Source organism: Chelonoidis abingdonii, chromosome 4 (genome assembly GCF_003597395.2).
Source record: "Chelonoidis abingdonii isolate Lonesome George chromosome 4, CheloAbing_2.0, whole genome shotgun sequence".
Classification (NCBI taxonomy): Eukaryota; Metazoa; Chordata; order Testudines; family Testudinidae; genus Chelonoidis; species Chelonoidis abingdonii.
In genome coordinates this window covers 16,376,578-16,396,022 of record NC_133772.1, presented here as the reverse complement: position 1 = coordinate 16,396,022, position 19,445 = coordinate 16,376,578, and the positions used below count along the sequence as shown (strand labels likewise).

Sequence of the window (19,445 nt, the reverse complement as noted above, 5' to 3'; positions counted from 1 at the left end):
AGTCCAGTGCCATGTTCTCTAGGCCTGCTTCTCCCAGCTGCAACAATAACTGTAGCTAGACCAAGGGCCATATTGTGTTCTGACCTGTCCCCACGCTGAGTTAAGCGAATGCCAGTGGGTTTTTGTGGAGTAGCACCAGGGGTCAGGCTGGGCATTAGTTGCCTAAAAAGGTTGAGTGTGGGAGAGGTGATGAGCACTCCAGCTGCTCGTCGAGTATTTATATCACTGGATTCCCATACACTCATTAGCTCCTGTTAAGTACTACAGGAATTGGCCCAGACTCATAAAGCACTGATTGCAAACTGCAGCACCTAGGATCATTACAGCCAGAACAGGGGAGTCAAACTGCCACACCCAAAGATCCATCTACTCTGTGCACTGTACATCCTGTGGCTGACAGTGGCTGATACCAGCTGCTTTGGAGGATGCTGCAAGCATAGGGAGGCCAGGGCCGACTATGTCTGTCTGTTTTCCCCTGTCCTGAGCAAACAAAGAGATGTCAGCCCTGGGGGTTCAGGCAGAGACAATCCAGCAGATTGGATTGTACAATTTCCTAGGAGAGACATTCCTCGTGGCAGCTGGCAGGTTTTCACTACTCTTTGTCATATCTTTTATTAGCACCCCGTTAGGTTTCTGGGTCAAAATGCCCCTGCCTCTGTTAGTGATCTGTGTGTGTGCACGTATATACATACACACGCTATAAAAATAATCCATTGCTAATGCAGATAGAAATTGATGGAGGAGAGGAGGGGCAGTAGACTTCCGGTTGCTCTCAGTGCCCTCTGACACCATCACTCAGCTGCTGGGCATTCCACTGTCCTGATCTCCTGCCTGTTTCGTCCTTCTTGGCAGAGCTGGGCCCCGTACTCAGTCCAAGAGCAGGAAGCGCCTCTCTTTGAAAAGCGGTCCCAGAACTATGCCATCGTTTGTTCGTGTGCAGCTGGAACCGTTGTGAGTTTTGCAACCATTTCCTCACTGGACACTGAATCCTTCTCTCTGTCCCCGCATGGCCCACTGCGCTGTATGGAAGCAGGGACAGGTCAGGATCTGGCCAGAGGACCAGGGGGGAGAAACTTCACTCTTCTTGGAGCACATCATCTAGCCATGGGAAATGCAGAGGCTGTTGCAGCTTTGCTTGGCTTCTTCTCCGGTCTGCGGCCTGGCTGAGTCTCAGATTGTTTTTGCCTGCAGCCCGGATGATTTCTCAGCTGTTGTGGCTGCTCTGTGAAGCATCCTCGCACAGTCAGGTAACAACACGCTCTGCAGATTCCATGCATACCTGACCTGTCCATCCTGCTGTTGCACTGATCTCATTACCCGTCAGCACTGCAGCAACACAGGTAGGGATAAAACAAACTAAAAGCATTTAAATAACTGACAAGAGTGTGTGTGTGGGGGTGTGCATACGCACCACTGCAATCTGCTGGACAGAGTCATAATAGCGTAGCTGTGTGTCATAAACCCTACAGTGCTAATGGAGATTACCCTGCAGCTCTCGAAGTGCGGAATTCAAGTTCTATCCCTGCTGTCACTATGAAATTGTGCATGGCAATAATTTGCTGCAGCGCAGTGAGGTTCCTAGACTGGTGATTGAATTCTCCCCACAAACAGGTTCCACTGGTAACACTATGGTTTCCTGTACATGGCTGTCACACACACATACATACACACATACTTGTGCAGAGATTCTCACAGTTTTGACTCTGGTCATCTGGTTTTGTGGACACTGAACGACTTGCAATGGATTCTGTAACACGGCCACAGCCACACACACACACACACACACTAGGTGTGCAAGTCCAGCACGTGCGTGCAACTCCCACTGACTTCAATGGGAGTGGTGAGCATGTATTCGAGGACAGAAGTGGGCCTGGAGTATTTCAAGTGGCAATTTTAACTATGAGACTTAGTGCAAGAAGGGGCCGATGGACTCTGAAACCCAGAATTCATAGCAGCAAGCTGGATGTGTCTGTGTTTTGAGTGAAAGAATAATAAAGCCTGGTGGATTATTACCAGCATACTCTACTCCAGTGCCGTATAACAATAGATCGAGCTCCCTGAGCCTATTCACCTTAATAAAATGAAGGCTGAGGAGGGACTTGATGACAGTCTGTATGTACTTTCATAGGGAACAAATATTTGATAATGGGCTCCTCAGTACAGCAGACAAAAAGAGCCAACAGCTGGAAGTCGAAGCTAGACAAATTCAGACTGGACATAAGGTATACATTCTTAACAGTGAGGGTAATTAACCATTGGAACAGCTTACTAAGGGTTGTGTTGGATGCGCCATCGTTGGCAGTTCTTAAATTAAGCTGGGATGTTTTTCTAAAAGAACTGCTCTAATTCAATCAGGAATTATTTCAGTGACGTTCTCTGACCTGTGGTGTACAGGAGGTCACACTACGTGGTCCCTTCTGGCCTTAGAATTTGTGAACTATGTAACTGTGAGATGTAAAGAAAGCAGCCATGTTTGTTCCCAGAGTCGTTGCAGATTATTAGAAAGGAGATGCAACACACGCTCTCGCTCTCTTTCAGAGAGACATTACTTTTGTTTTTGCTTGCAGCCACTTTCTGTAATCCAAGAAAGAAGCCAAATTCAGATGGAATGCAAAAAATTGCTCCCTGGATATGAAGAAAAATATAGCTGAACCCAGGAGTTCAAAAATCAGGAGTCTAGCCCCATCAAAAATCAGAATATTTGCTCAAAAATCAGGAGATTGAAAAAAATAATGTGTTTTGGGTTCCTTTATTGGCCTTTTAGTGCTGGAGCATTTTGGGGTCACATTTTAAAACATTTTCTCTGCAACCACAAGAGCAAAAGAACATAATTTAAATGAAAGCTGAGCTCCTCAGCTAATAACTTGATTCCAACAGCTAAGGATTTAAGAAAAATACCAAATATTGTGATACTCGTAATAAAATCATGAGAGTTGCTAACATGGTGAGAAGCATAACATTCAAAGACTACAATTTCCATATATAAAAAAGAAATAAGCACACCACGAGCCTTCAATAAACCAGATGCATTGTAGACAACAACCAACCAACCCCCCAGCATCGCTTTACCCACACTTCAAGGATACAGCATTTAAAACAAGAGAGGCATCATTAAACACATCTTCCGAATGCTGGGATCTGATTGGCTAAAGACTATTAATCACATGACCTTGGAATTTCATAGCATTCCATCAATATTTACTGCAAGTGGACTAGTTGTGTGAATGAAAACAACACATTCCTTTCCTCAGCATTGTGGCCCATCCCCAGCACTGGGTGCCTCATGCTTACATAAATAGCTCGGCCCATTTTAGCAGAGACTGAGGCGGTGCGACGAGCGCCATTATGACCTCAGCACCTTATTTTTTAAGAAAGAAGAGTCTGAAAAATACTCCCACTGCCTGAGTGTTAAAGGCACCATGCCATGGTCTCGCCCTCACCCTGCAAGTTCTACCCTGCCTGGGTCCTTCCTGCGTTTCAGCTCATTTCCTCCTACACACCATCCAATCATCTCTGCTGGGTGTTTCCTTAGCATGGCTTCATGTCTCCTTCCATACAGCTCATCTCTCTACCCTTACACCTGCTCAACCTTCCAGAGTCAACCTGTGCTCCGACGCTGCCTGCTCCAAATGCTTGCAACTGATCTCTTCTTTTTGTATGGCGTTGTAACAAATCTGAGACTGCTAGGCATGTTGGCTGCTAGGTTATGCCCCAGGGGCAGCTGGAACTTCATGGCAGCAGCAGGGATAATTATTCAACCCTGCCTGCTCCAAAAGCACAAAACTTCACTGCTTGAACTAAAGGAGACTCTTTTTGGCTGTTTAGGGGATATGACACACAGTCGAGCAGTTCCAGTCCCATCTCTTAGAGGGCTGTGTTGCACACACTGGTCAGTTACAATATTCCTCTTGGGGACAGATAATTGATACTTTCCCTTCCTCTGTGTTTGTAAGATACTCTTTGCCCCTATAGCCATCAGCCCAAAAGTTTCAACTCCGAGGGATATACAGCAAAGTGTCCCTAGAAGAGAGCCCTATGCGCAGGAATTTACTCTCTCTTCTGGTCCAGAGTCAGAGCATGGCTGCTGTTAGGGTGCAGTGCACTTTGGCTTCATCTACACTGGAGTATTTAGCCACCAGGCAGTGTAAACCTCTCGTGTAGACACACCGCACCAATGTGGTTTGCAGTCATGGTAAATTGCACCATTGCAAGTCAAATCTTACGCCACTGCGGCATCTACACTAGAGGTTTCCATTGACGTAGCTACAAGAGTGGCTAAAAGCCCCTAGTGTAGACAAGACCTATAGCCAGAGTGTATTTATCCTAGTAGATGTTGGATGATGATAATAGTACAGAGGAAGGACTGTCTAGCATCAGACTTGGGAAGAACCGGTCTCCCACAATTCCCTGCTCTGCCACAGACTTCCTGTGCAATGCTGGGCAAGTCACTTTGCCTCTCTGTGCCTCAGTTCCCCATCAGTAGTGCAGGGATAACAGCACTGCCCTGCATCAGAAGGGTATTAAAGACTGTGAGGCGCTTAGGCACTATGATGATGAGAACCATACAAGCACCTTAGATGAATAGGATGGTTTTGATTTGGGCCACTTCACTTCAATTTCTGCAAGGAGCACAGCTACCCCACCAATGGGAGCAGGATAAATAGGCAGCCTGGGATAATTATGCTGAGCCAGCAGCTCTTCTAGCTGGTCATTAAACACTCTCAGCGCCCAAGGTTTGGAGCACTGGGGCTCAAACCTGTCATTAAAAGAAGCGTCAGGGCCAGATCAGCAATTTACTTGCAAAGAAATTGCACCAATATTGGACAGACAGTTCGTGGGCCTGACTTTATAGCTGTCACCGGCTGCCATGTCCTTTGATTGCGGGAGCTGTGACTGTACAGGGTTTAACGCCAGGCAGCAGCATGACACAGCATTGGGTGGGTGCAAAGGGCACAGGGTGTAGCTGGGACTGAGACATAGGCTGCTCTGTGAATCATGGGCATCTTCCCAACACCCAATCAGACTCCAATTAGTTCCTAGAACCTACCACCACCAAACAAGCAAGTAAGTGCTGGATCACCAGCAGAGATTCTACAGCAGCTTAAAAGGAACCAAGCTTGAGGGGTTCTGAGAAATGGAGGCTGCAGGCGTTCAGCATCTCTCAGGACTGGGCCCTTATGGTTTGCCAGGCCCATGCAAAATCATGGAGGTTTTCAAAAGGAGATTCCCAATTCACAATCACACTTGCCACTTTTCCTACTATCACTCCCCTGCGAAATGAGTCAGGATCGTTATCCCCATTTTACAGCAGGGGAAACTGAGGCATGGAGCAGGGGAGTAACTTGCTGTTGGGTCACAGAAACGAAAGTGGGATATTCACGTACAAAGGCAGGGGGCACAGGTCCGGGCACAGCACCGAGAGCCGCAGAGGGAGTTGGGAAGTCACTTCTCCTCAGTGTGCTTCTGGAGAACGGGGACAAGGGTACGGCCCTAATTCATGGACGCGTGGGAGGTTGGGAGGACTGCGTGTGTGTGTGTGCAGGGATCTCCTTTAGCACAAGGGCTACTGTCATAAACGGATAGCTAAGGGTTAATGTTTCTTTTGCCTGTAAAGGGTTAACAAAGGGAACCAAACACCTGACCAGAGGACCAATCAGGAAACCGGATTTTTCAAATCTCGGGGAGGGAAGTTTTTGGGTGTGTGTTCTTTGTTCTGCTCTAGTGCTCTCTTGGCTCTGAGAGAGGATCTTTCTATCTTCAGGCTTTCTAATCTTCAGTTTCCCAGTTGTAAGTACAGGTATAAGACAATATAGGTTTTTATATTGTTTTTGTATTTACGTGTGTGTAGTTGCTGGAATGTTTTAAATTGTATTTCTTTTTGAATAAGGCTGTTTATTCATTTTTTCTTTTAAGCCAATAACTCTGGGGTGGCAGTCTCTGGCCTGTATTATGCATCGGACTGGGGGATCATCTGGTCCCTTCCGACCTCACAAGCTAGGCACTGTCCTCACAACCAAAGCCCTGCTCTGCTCACAAACCACCACCAAGTACAAGAGGAAACGGGTCAGAAAGAGATGCCTGCTTGTGTCCAAACTAAAGCAGCATCCACAGACTTGTCTGGCTGCAATTATAAGTTTGGTTTGAAGATCTAACTCCCTATGCATGCCTAATGATAGTGGTTCTGGGCAGCTTTAATTAGTAGGCCTTCTAACAGCCCTGAGGCCCAGCAGCCCTTTAAATGAGTGGAAGTACTAGCAAGAAAACCACCACCTAGCTAGGAATGGGAGCTGCATTCCTCACCTGATTATCATCATCAGAGCAGAGCTGGGGGGAGAGGAATAGACAAGGGCCCTGCAAACCCACCTCCGGCACAGGAGGGAAACCCACTGCTGGCAAACAAGCCCCAGCCCGGAGAGCCAACTGGCTGCAGAGAGGGAGGACGGAAGGAAGAAAGAAAAGGCAGCAGACTCTTTCAAAACCCAGGACCGCCCCTTGTTTTGCTGGCAGTATTATGATTCAAACAGCAGCCGTCACACATTACCGGCTAGGGCTAGCTCACCGAGAGCTGACACAACCGGGCAAGGTAAGTAGCAGTTCCTGTGTTCATTATCTTGATGGCACCTGGAGATAAGAGACGAGATGCTGCCCTGATGGTTTGCTTGCCTCAGGGCACAGTGACCACTGTCTGGAGTGGGTGGGTGAGAGATTCTGTGGCCTGCGTTGTGCAGGAGGTCAGAATAGATTATCATAATGGTCCCTTCTGACCTTAAAGTCTATGAGTCTCCCTAGAGGCGGGTTTTCTGCTCATCAGTGACCAAAGACAAATCCTGCATGAAGTCAGGTCTTGCCAAACCCCTAGCGTGAACTGCTATAGGCTAGCATTCGCCACACTGCAGCTTTGTGCACCAGGCATCTGCACCAGCGTGGCTATGCCAGGGGCTGGAATTGGGGCAAACCTGGCCCTGGCCTTAGCCAGCCCTGAGCTCCCAGGGCATGCTGACAGTGGGAGGAGGCTAATAAGAAAACAAAGTGGATTGAAGAGTCAGGCCTACACTAGAGCCATGCAAGGCTTCAGCAACAAACCCCAGCAACCTTGTGGATAGCGCCTGGCTTTGATGTGGCTCCAAGAGGCACAGTGGTTGAGTGGTTAAAGTGCTTGACTGCATTCCCGAAGGGTATGAGTTTGAGTCTGACTTGATTGCACACTGAAAGGTCACCTCCAGTTCACCTAGCTGCAAAATGGGTAGCTGATCCATCAGGTTAGGCCAGTCAAAGGTGGTTGGATGTGATGCTGGCCACATCACTGCCTTGTGTACCATTGGCTATGAAACTGATGTGTCTTAACCTTGTCAGCCCAGTCAGACAGAGTGAAACCAGATTTGGGGAAGGACAAGCAAAGTATGTGGATGGGAATTAAAAACTGGGACAGAGGTTCCCCTCCACTGCCCTCTGAGGTTCTCACAGAGGGGAGGGCAGACTTGTTCTCCCCCTGGCAGAGTCTTCATGGCCAATGTTCCAGGCCATCCTCAAAACTGAAATCAAACCAAGCTGCTGCATTGCAATAAATTAAGGATTTTTCCTAATGAAAACACTAATCCCAGCTTAATCCTGGTGGCAATATTACAGCATGAGGGTGGGGAATCTAGCGCTGCAGAATCTGCCAGCCAAATATCCTGTCTGACTGCAGCCAACACTTGATGCTTCAGAGGGAAGCACTTCATAGCTACCCTGCCTAAGCAAGAGGAGAAAGAAGCAGCTACAGGTGGGATTTTTGAAAGCACTTCGCATTGGCCTAGCTCTGCCCCATTGGTCAGGGGGAGTTTTGGCAATAACTCCAATGGGAGTGGAGTGCTATAGGAGATCCCATGCTCTGCATATACACCCCAGTCTCTGGGTGGCTAACACAGGCCATCAATCCTCAGCCTCACCCAGCCCCTAGGGAATCTCCCATATAAAGAGATACTGCTCACCATGATTTCTTGTCTGAGCAGTGTGGCCTATTGGATGGAGCACTGGACTGGAACTCAGGAGACATATTCCCAACTCTGACCTGCTAGGTCACCTCGGGCATGTCACTTCCCTGCTCTGTGCCTCAGTTTCCCCATCTGTGAAACTGGGATGATGATATAGACCTCCTTTGTAAAGTGTTATGAAATCTACTGCTGGAAAGTGCCCTATAAGAGCTAGGTATCACGGTTCCATTTCTAAGTCGTTATTAAAGGGTTAAATCAATGCTCAACAGAGGTTTTCATAAACAGTTAATCACTTGTTAGGTGTCAGTTTGTTGCCTATAACAGTCTTCTGACATACTTATAACCATCAGCATATATGCTACTAGTATCTGCAACATGCCTATAGTAGCGGTTCATCATTAATTAACCTTTTATACCAAAGGTTCCATTTCGAAAGGGTTTTGAAAGCAGGCCCAACAGAGTGCAGCAATGGCACAACTCACTGCAGTCTCCGCTATATGCGATATGCATTTGTACAAGAGCTAGTCAGAAATTTTACCTAAATATGTTTTGGTTTTTTTGCTCCAATATGCCAATTCATCAAAACCAAAACTATTTGCAAAACCAAGTGTGGTTCAACAAGACACTTGCTTTGAAAAATGTTAGTAAAAAGAGTTTAGAGATTGTCAAAACATCCTGTTTCTAACACTGAACTGGAAAGTTAGGGGGGGGTTGAGCGAAACAACACTTCATTTAGAAATTTTCATGATTTACACTGAAAGGCTAAAAAAAAGGTTGAAATTGAAATGAAATGTTTCAGCTGACCTGAACCAAAAACACTGAGGATCTCGGTTTGCAAAAATTGTCAGGATTTTGACTTTCCCTCCTGATTTGGGACAGGAGAGTTTTTTGAAATGTCAAAAATTTGCATGGGACAGGAAAACCATTTCTTGGCCAGCCCTAATTTGGATGGTTACAGTGAAGAACTGTATTACCGGAGTATTTATAAATTATCATGTAACCGCCCAGCTTGTCCAGGTTACAAGAAAATATGAAGGGTACAGTTATTTTGCGGGAGAGAAGAAGGTTCTGGGCAATTAAACTTTGATCTTGGGGTCTGTGCCATCACTAGAACCTCAAGGTGGAACAATGATGGAAAATGTCAGCTCTTCAGGGCAGGGTCTGTCTTTTTGTCCTGTGTTTGTACAGTGCCTAGCACATTGGGGTCCTGGCCCATGACTGGAGCTCCTAGGGGCTACTGCAAGACTAATCATATATTAAAGCAGGCCAACACCACGGCCTAGGAACAACAGAGTTGGGATTAGAAGTGCATGGGGCTTTACCTATCTAAACACAGTTCCAACACAGACTTGGCACAATGCCTTGGGCAAGTCACTTCCCTCCTCTGCACTTCAGTTTTCCTAGCCTATAAAATGGAGGCGAGAGTACTGAATGCCAGCATGAGCTGGGAGTACTGTTTAATGTTTACAAGGTGCAGCCACTAGATTTGCTTGCAAAGCCCAGCATCGTGCTGCTTTATATAAGACCAGCTGGAGAAAAGGAGAAGCTATCAAATGGATTGGGAAGAACTCCTGGCTGTATGGGGGAAACCATTCTAACCAGATGGTTGGAGGTGACCAGCTAGCCACATAATAAAGTGAGGGCTGGCAGAGGGAACACCAGGCTGCTTCAAGTAGTGAGGCTGGGGACTGTGCCCTGGGGTTGCCCCTCCCGTGGCTGCAGATACCTGGTCTCCAGAGCCTATCTTGTCCCACTGTGTCAGTTTAAAAGGCAGTCGACTGGACAGTCTGACAGCTCAAAATGGCTTGATAAGATGTACATGCGTGCGTCTGTCCTAGGATACACCCACTTCCTCCTTTGCCAGGCACTGAAAAGACTTTAAAGAGTAATTAATGGATTTCTTTCCTATGCCAAAGCCTGACTTGAACAGCTCTTGCAAGAGATCTCAGCCTTTTATCTCTGGATGTATTGACTGACTTTGCTCACCAGGCTAGGATAGTAGAACACCTTTCTCAGAGCAAGCCAACAGCCCTTCACAAACCACAATCTGCCCGCGGCCCCTACAGCATGATTTACTCACAGCCCAGCCCCCGGCCCCCATGGCATGGTCAATTACCCTAGAGAAATTGACCCTTCCTGTGCCATAAGCCATTGAACACTTTGGAGCAGAGACAGGAACCGATTTCTGCTCAACACATCTCAGTCAGTCTAAGGTTAATGCTTGATGCATACATATGTTCACCTCCTGCCCTATAGCACATAACTCTACTCATTCTTGCAGAGATGCCAGCCTTATTAGGCGCTACCTACACCTTTCATTTATCTCAGTCCCACTACCAAGTGGTTTAACTCTTTGGAGCCAGATATAAACTCCACAGAGCACAGACTTTAGATAGGTAAAGCCCCATGCACTTCTAACCCCAACAAACAGCAGGGTACATTGCAAGTCAGGTGTAAGTCGGTCCAAACACCAGGCTAAGTAGTGAAGTCTTGTAGCAGTCAGTGTAACTTACACACTGAGGCAGCAGAAAGGGGGTGTGAGATAAAACAGCTGTCTCTCCCTCTCCTCCCCCCGCCCCAATTTCTGAACACAACTCTGAATTTGGTAAACAGCCTCCGATCTATACCATGGACCAATCAATAAATCCCAGGTCCACAAACTTTGGCATGTTCAAAATCTGGAGGCAACTCTACAGGCTGGGAAAGGCTCTCTTGCAGCCATCTTTCGAGGGGGAATCCCAGACATCCTTTCCGAATCCTAGCCCGGCAGCAGTCTGCACTGGAACCATATAACGGTCTTTTCACCACCCTTTGCCATAGGTGCCGGAACCAGGGGGGCTGCTGCACCCCCTGACTTGAAGCGGTTTCCATCATATCCAGGGTTTACAGTTTGGTTCAATGGCTCTCAGCCACCCGACTATACAAACTGCTCCAGCACTGCTGCCCTTTACAAACACCTAGGAAAACATTTCCCCATGCTTCTGTCTGACAGCAGATCCGCTTTGTGCTAGATTGATCCCCAGGACATTCCCTGTCACCCCCATACCCTGCTGCAAAGTCAGGGCAGCCCTGGTAACCAGACACCCAGATTTACCTTGAGTCCAAAGGCTGCCATGTCCACCGATGCCAAGGAACGAGAGGGCTAAAAATCCAACCTATGGCTCCAACGTGGAGGGACTGGAGGCAGAGCCAGGAAAGCAAGGGAGGCGCCCGGTAGAAGGGGAAAGGGGGGGAAAGGGAAGGGAAAGAAGTGGCAACAGCGTCTCTCCTGGTCCTGGCAGGGCTGTCTGTGAGAAAGGACCGTCCCAATGCTGGAGGGGCTGGAAGGCTGATAAGCGAGGTTTGAAATCTGAAACTGCAGGTTGGCTCAGTCATATATAAACACACACACACCCATTCATTCTGCTCTCACGCCACCCCTGCACGCTTCCTTGGTAACATCAGGCAGCCCTCTAGCTGCACCACTGGAAAATAGGCGCTCAATGAAATTCAAAGCGGGGCGGGGGCAGAGAGAGAGAGACCTGTCAAAAAAAGCAATCCGCCCCCGTGTCGTCTCAGGATCAGTTCTGGAAGGAAAACTGCTCACAGAACAAAATCAACACACAACATCAGTTTTCTCCAAGTCCGTTGAGGGAACCAATCTGTTTTTCTATCCCCTGGGAGACAGCTCTGATTCCACAGCCTGCCAAGCAGGGGGGCCAGAACCATTTGTACAGTGGGGGCTCAGAGCCATTGAACCAAACTGTAAACCCTGCATATGATGGAAACCCATTTTCCAGAGGGGCTAACTGAGGCACAGTGAGATTTTCCAGAGGGGCTAACTGAGGCACAGTGAGATTTTTTTTTAATGGCCTGCTGCTAAGGGTGAAATCCTGGCCCTATGAAATTGAACAGAGGATCTGTGTCATTGATCTCCATAGGGCCAGAATTTCACTCTAAGTCCTTCCACATGGCTTTCCATCCAGAGATCCCAAAGCACATTAGAAAGGAAAGTCGGTATCATCGCCACCATTTTACAGGTGAGGAAACTGAGTTGCAAAAAGCAGAAGTGACTTGCCCAAGGTCACACGAGGTCAGTGGCAGAGCTGGGAATAAAATACAAGTCTTTCTGACTCCCAGTCCAGTGTTCTAGCTGCTGGATGGAGCTGCCTGTCTCAGGCAGTGCAATAGTATCTACACTGTACAATACACCGTACGCATTTACATGTACTAATGTTACATTCCTACAGGCAGGTTGTCTTATTGCCATTTCAGAGCCCGGCCGGGAGAGCCCACTGCAAGACAGGATCCAAACGAAGTCACTCACAAAGCGCTTGTGAGCTTGGCTTAGAGCTCCCGGATAATCTATACACATCGTAGTGCCTCTTTCTAACACAGGATCTTCCGTCTGCAAACTAGACAGCAGCTGGCCCAGGTACACCGCGCGGCGTCAGGTTAAATGGTGAGCCATTCTGAAGCGCCACTGAACTCGCCTGACGTAGATTTTCAGCCCAACAGCAGATTCAGCTTGTTCCCCAGTCTAGGGCCGGTATCAGATGGGGTTTTACAGTAATCCAGCCTTTCCAAAAACAAACATTCACCACGGGCTTTGTTGCTGGAGGGAACTATCCTGTCAGAAGAAGAAAAGAACTACCTGACCTACTAGCAGGACTTTTCCAGCTCTGATTTCTACAGCCATCAAAATCAATGGCCTTGAGGTCAGCGGGACTGGAATTCAGCCCTGCGCTACATTGTTCTTTCTGAGATTATTTACTGGGTCCAGATGGTACTGCTGTGATCACTCTCTTAAAAGGAGCTTCCAAGATCCTTTGAGTCTGGAAAGTCCATGAGCACGTTAAACACACCAACCAAACGAAACAGGATTTCAGAGCCAAACCTGCATCTCCAAGAGGGGCAGGTGCCAGAGCTTTGTAATGGACGCTTATCCCAACTAGCCAAACTACACTAGGCTGGAGACATCACGATAATATTACCTAGCTCTCAGGTAGCACTTTTCACCCATAGATCCCAAAGCTGGTCAGTATCATTATCCCTGTTTGATGCATGGGAAACTCAGGGCACAAGGAGGTGAAGTGACTTGCCCAAGGTTACCCAGCAGCAGAGCCAGGATCTGAACTCAGCTCTCTGAGTCCCTTCATCACTTGGCCCTATTGCTCCACTGACATTAGACGGGCTCCCGCTGGCCATGAAGGAGAAGCAGAATCCACTGCCCATTGCTTTCCAGCACCAACACCACTCACACCTGAGAGCTGGCTTAGTTTCCCCCCAGCAGCTTTTTCCTGGTAGCTGTCGCTTTGTTCCATCAACTAATAGGCTCTAGCTGTACTGATGATGTGCCATCATATGACCCAGAGCTGTTCGGTGACCACAAAGAGAACTAAGCAAGATAAACAAAGGCATTTTGATACCCGAAGTAGAGAGTCAGGATACGGCTAATGCTGTCGACCAAGACACCCTGCCAGATTTCCTCATGCCAATGTCATAACGATCCTCACTCACTTCCGCTAAAAGAAACCAATTGAGCAAAACCAAGATACTCACAAGGGAGGCTCGTTTCATCAGGAGTTCACCTGGCCTGGCCTCTTGGCACACTTAGGAAACCTACTGACTTTGATGGGCACCTCCCCTGTTTTCAAAATGCTGCACTCACCTACGCTCTACAGCTGGAACAGCTGCACACCTGGGCTCCTAGGCAGAACAGCGAACACTGGGCTGTGCCTAGTGTATTTCATTTGACAGTTCAAATTAGGAAGCACTGGACAGAGGATCTAGGTTCATTCTCTCTCCAGACCTCAGGTCTCCATCTCGGACATGGGGGGTGATTATACGCCCTTGGTTTCCTTTACTTCGGTCGGTCAGCTCTGCAGTGAGAGACTCTCTCTTGCTATGTGTCTGTGCAGTGTGTAGTGAAGTGAGGTAGGCCTCCCAGGAGCAAGTGTGACACACACAATAAACACAACTGCAACATTGCTTGTGAGCAACAGAAGCCAATGCTGGGCTGAGGAGCACCCTGTTTGACTGGCCCGAGCTGTCTGGGGAACAGTCACCCATCCAAGACGTTCATAGGACTCCCCCAAGCCACCTGGCTGGTTACTCAGCTCGAGGACAGCTAATGTCTTGCAAAGGAAAAAGAGACGCGCTAATCCTTAATTAACTGCATCAGCTGGAAAACTCCACCTTGCCACACCAAAGAGCTTGGCCTACTGCACAGTCTGTCCCCTTCCCAGCCATTCCTTTAAGGGAAGAGGGCGGTAGGTTGGGGGGGCACTACATCCATATGGACTGATATGCATTCATTCTAGAGCTCACCTCCGAGAGCTGGTCGCTTTGAGGGCAGCAGGCAATCACTACCGCAGTTGGATAAAATTTACCTCACTCTTCCAAAGGTTAAACCTCCCTCCCCGCCACATTAGGCCCCTTTATCCAGAAAGTCTTTACTAAAATTCTGCCAAATTGGAAGGAGATTGGGAGGATTTCTCTGCCTTTTGCTCCCCAAATGCTGCTAAGTTATCCCTGCTGCCGGGGGCTTATCTCTGGGGCTCGTAAAAATACCTTGAGAGAGCAAATTTGCCCTTGGAGGGGACTGGATTGCATCAAGCATGGAACAGATCAGACTGCCTCAAGCGTCAGGTATTTTCATTGCAGCTGATCATGACCCCAGCTGATCATAGGTCTGCAACAGCAATAGTGTCGGTATAGTCCGGCAGGAACAGGCGTATCCGAACTGGAGTGGCAGGAGGTGCTGCACATCAGCCTAGAGATGCTTTGGCCATGCTTGTCCAGGGACCCAGGACTGGCAGGGATGGGGGCTGCAGATCAGGAATAGAAGCCAAAGCGGGAACAAGCATGGAATGTTATCACTGACTGGAATGGGAAGAGATTGGCTGACCTAGGGATACGAGGAGCGTTCAGATGGTTAGTATCTGGTCAGGCAGAATTAGGTCAGCTTCAAGGGAGATCTGGGCCTGGTTTACAAGGCTGCCACTCATTTGCTGTGGGACCTGGTCAGTTTTGAATCAGCCGCCTCCACCCCTGATGCCTAGATGCTGGGGGCATTAAGAAAGCTGTAGCTGGAATGAGGGTTGCAGGCCATTACCTATTTCCCCTGCCGTAGCAGAACGCAGCAGCAGACTTCTGATCAATGCTTGTTACAGGATGTACAGTACCAGGTACATGAGAGACTGATGGAGTGGGACAGCACCAGAGTGGAGCTGATCCCCTCGCCCCAGTGCGACTGCCAGACGAAACATCCCGAATGTGCTGTGCGATGCAGAAGGGCTGCATTCGTGACGCGACAGTGCTCATGGCGCAACATCCAGATGTGACGAGTCGGGACCCAGACGGTAAACACGAGGTGGAATCCCTACAGCGAACCCAAGGAGGCCCCTATCTCCTGCAGTCTCGGGCAGGAATGCCCGGCGATAATGCAGGCATTACGAGGGATAAGATAAGGGCCCGGCCGGCTACAGACTATCAAGCCCCCCTCCTTAAAGGGATCTAAGGAAGTTAGCTTGTCTGCAAAAGTTTCCCCAAGGCCAAGAGTTGGCATGCAAAGTCTCGACCTCCAGGAGTGGGATTCCAAGGAGACTCGAGGGGGGTTTAAATCCATTTAAATTATGTTACTCATTATTTAGGCAGTGTCTGGACAGGGAGATGAGAAGGATTTAAACTGATTCATGGTCCAGAGTCTCTCCTCTCACACACCCTGTTCCACACATGGAAGTTGCCTTTTGGTTTTGATGTGTGAGAGAGGAAATCAAGGTCTTTGCCCCACACATAAACAGGCCTCCAGTCCCATTAGTCCCCTGGATTTCATTCCAAATTGTTGCTTGCCGGTGAGCGTGTTGGAGTGACACCTCCTTGCCACGCAAACGAGCACCTACTAGCTACCTCCCAAGCTGCACATTGGGACACGTCCGATATCAATAGCACAACATGGCAACAACCCAGGAGGTTGTGGCAGACAGCTCTCCTTGCCCGGACACAAAACAAGCCGTTCCCAGGGCTGGCAAAGGGCTGAGGGAGGTAAGCAGTGGTTAACAGAGTTAGTGCACTTGACTTTCCCTGGTAGAGACGCCGGCTGGAATCTGGCTCGGCCACGCAAGGAGCAAGGTGGGGTCCAGTCTAGTTCCACGCTGAACTGGTGCTTTGTGTCACACATGCTGAACAAACAGCCGCGCCGGACCTTTCTGCATGTAGCCTCTTCCCTCCAAAGGCCTCCAAGCACCCTGCCTGTATGAATGGATTTAGCCTCACAGCCTCCCCAGGGAGGCAGGGCTGTGTTGTCATCATCATTTACACACAAGGGGTGCACGTGTTATCTGACTCACCCAGGGCCCCAAAGTGAATCAGTGTCAGAGCTGGAATCCAGATCTCCTGACTGCCAGTCCCATGCTCTAACCACTAGGCCTTCCCCACCTGGTCCCTGCTCAGGAGAGGACCAGGAGGAGTGGGATGCCAGGGAAAGCAGCACATTAGGATTGAGGGGCATTGGCAGAGCCCAGAACCGGGATTGGGAGGGTTGCTGTGTGTCAGTATGAAGGTGTGTTGGCGGAGCTGGGGATAGGTACGTTTGGAATAAGAGGCGGCTGCAGATTAGGACGGAGAAGCACTGGCAGAGGTGAGTCAAGGAAGCTTGCACAGCACCTGTTTGCTCTACACCTGACTCCAGCTCCTACTGTCAATCCCTCACTTGGATGCATTTTAAAGAATTCATTACATTCACACTCCAGCAGTCGCTTGTTGTTTCCAAATAGGACAATCTATTTGATTCAGAAAACACCAAAGCAAACAATTTGTCTCATACAAGCTGGCAGCCGATTCCCCTTGACAGGAAGAGAGCGCGGAGTGCACCTTGGGGGGAGGAATGGAAAACATGGCAGCATTAGACTTACAAAACCCAGAACAGCTCATGATTGCTGTTCAGCCGACCTGAAAGGATACACCATGCTGGGGAAAATGAACACGCTGGATGTGGGAGCAGGGGCATGCAGAGTGCAGCAGGCCAAGCTCATCGTGCACAGATGGACCGTGAGCAAGAGAGATGACCAAAAACACCAGCCCCAGCCATCCATGGCCCCTCCTCTCCAGCCTACGATTTGCCACCCAGCAAACCCACTCAGGTATCGCACCTCCAGGAATGGCCAAGAGCTGATGCTGCAGAAGAAGGAGAACTCCCCTCCTCAAAAGGCACCAGATCCCTTAATCCTTACTCAAAAGACACTCTCTCCCTCATCCTCCCCTCTTCAATGCCATCTCCTCTCTGGTGTTACTTGTCTCTTTGTACTCTGCCCCAGGCCCTGCACCCCTCTCTCTGTACCCCTCTGCCCCACGTGCACCAGGGACTGTGTTAAAATGACTGACAATCCCAGTCTCTACTGGGCTGCAGTGACGGCTGCGATGGGGATTCAGGTATTAGTGGCATGCTCATCTGATTGACAGCCTACGGGCTGAACTACATTGCAGGGGCCTCAGGCATTGGTGCCCCTTGGTCTCTCTCGTTCTCTGCCTGTGGCACATCACAGACTATGCTCCTGCAGGCTGTACTACTTGGCTCCGTTTTGGTTGCTGGGTTTAGCGTCCAGGTGCTGGTGGCTAGTGATGTATACAGGAGGCCAGACTGGATGATCTGGGGGTCCCGTCTGGCCTTAAATGCTAGGATTCTGTGACCCCCCCGCCCCCCCACATCCCATAGGCATGAGGGCGCAGCTCTGCCATTCTGCACCGGGCTACGACAAGCACCAGAATCAGACCAGTCCAGACTGTAAGGATGTAGGACGGCTTGGCAAGGCCTGGCATTCGGGGCAGCCTGCAGGCAAATACCACGGCATGTTGGGACAGAGACAGCCTCAGCCCAGCAGGGCCCTGGGCCCACATAGGAGAAACAGACAGCACAGTACAAGTGATGGGGGAGAGAGACCGAAGGGGTTTTGGTTAGAGAATGTCACAGAGGGAGAGGGACAGTGTTTGACAAAGAATACTCGTGATGGAGCCAAGTCAGCATGTGCACGCTGGGACGGGGCTGGATCAGAGAGAGGGACACCGCGTTGTGGCTAATGAGCCAGACACATGGTCTGTCTAGATTAGAGACATGTCTTGATGGAGATTCAAAGGTGTGGCATTGGGGGGTGTTAGCCAACCCATGCTGACCCTCCCATGTAGACTCTGGCAGGGGCTAAGATGGTCACACTGAAGTCTAGGCTTCCTCCCTAGGGATCATCACAGCCAGCTAACAGGCGTTAGTATTATTTGCCCTGTCTACACTAGGGTTTGACATTGGGAAGGCAGATACTTGGCACAGTCTGCCCATGCCGCTCAACCCTGCCCCGCAGTCCCCTTGCTATTCCAGTCCCAGGCTCCCACACACACAACTGCCAGAGCAGTAGGGCCATCCAGGCGCCAAGCAAGGAGAAAAGGCATCGAGTTCCCTAGCAACCACTGGCAGGTTCTTAAACAAATCACTCCTCTGTTTATTACACATGCTCCTGCTGCCTGCCAGTCAGCCGCAAATCAGCACGCCCCTCTCTGGCAGCCCTCCTGCCACAGGCTGTGCCTATGCTAAACTACGGGCCATACCTTCAGCAGGTGTGAATTGGCCTAGCTCTATCACAATCCCCTGGCTGCTGCAGGTGCCCTGTCTGCACTAGAGCTCCCACCATCCCTGCCACGTGGGCCACTGAACCAGAGGGCTCAACAGTGACAAAATGTACACTGAACCTTAGGACAATGCCTTTCCCCCAGCAGCAGAAATACTAAGGAGAACTCCAGCCTTGCAACGTCCTGGGCACCACAAGGTCCTGGGCACCACTGGTCCTTCGGCTCACTGCTAGTTCTGGCCAGGCGCTGCGATGCTGCTGTGCCAGTCATCAGGTCTCCCCACTTGAGCAGAGCAATTCCGGGCTTCTCCGCCTGCACACAGGTGGCCTCTAATGACTGGCACAGGAAAGCTAAGATGGCATGAACTAGCAATGCAGAAGCTATGAGTTTGGCACCCTCGTCCTGGGTATGAGGCAGCCCCATCCTCTCAAACTGGCGAGGGATGGGGAAAAAAAACAAACAAGGTAGCCTCCAAGTGCCTATCCCAGGCTATAAATAAACTGAACTCTCAGTACTGGGCTCTGGGGATTCTGCCATCCCCTGCCCTGAATAGCAGTTTGTAAAGTTCAGATTAAAAGGAGAAACAGAGGAAAACTGCCTGGAAGCTTCTGAAGAGGGAAGTGGGACTGGGACGCAAGGAACCGGCCAAATAGGGTCACATTTCAGCCAACCCTCCCTCCAGCTCTCATCCCTTTGACAGAACACATGTTCTTGATGGAGTCCATACCAGTGCAGGGTCCCCAGTCAATCCAGTGCTGCAGCGTCTGTGTGCAAGGAGCTCTCCAGCAGCAGTGACTGGGCTGTCACAGGAATACAGGGAGTGTCTGGGGACCATTGGCTTGGGATGCTCACCCAGCCAGCCACAGCTTGGGCTCT

General features: G+C 49.5%; 1 protein-coding gene across 3 annotated transcripts in view; it reads right to left on the bottom strand.

Moving 5' to 3' along the window:
- The window catches only part of PLEKHA6 (pleckstrin homology domain containing A6), a 135,484-nt gene that overhangs the window by 86,520 nt on the left and 29,519 nt on the right, over positions 1-19,445 (bottom strand). Inside the window, exon 1 of one of the 3 annotated variants that reach the window (XM_032785791.2) lies at positions 11,068-11,344. The exons of 1 other annotated variant lie outside the window; for it this stretch is intronic. The gene's annotated coding sequence lies outside the window, so the exon portion shown is untranslated. Of the gene's footprint in view, positions 1-11,067; positions 11,345-19,445 lie in introns of those variants that run through there. One more of the 3 variants, XM_075064879.1, reaches the window with a different exon arrangement.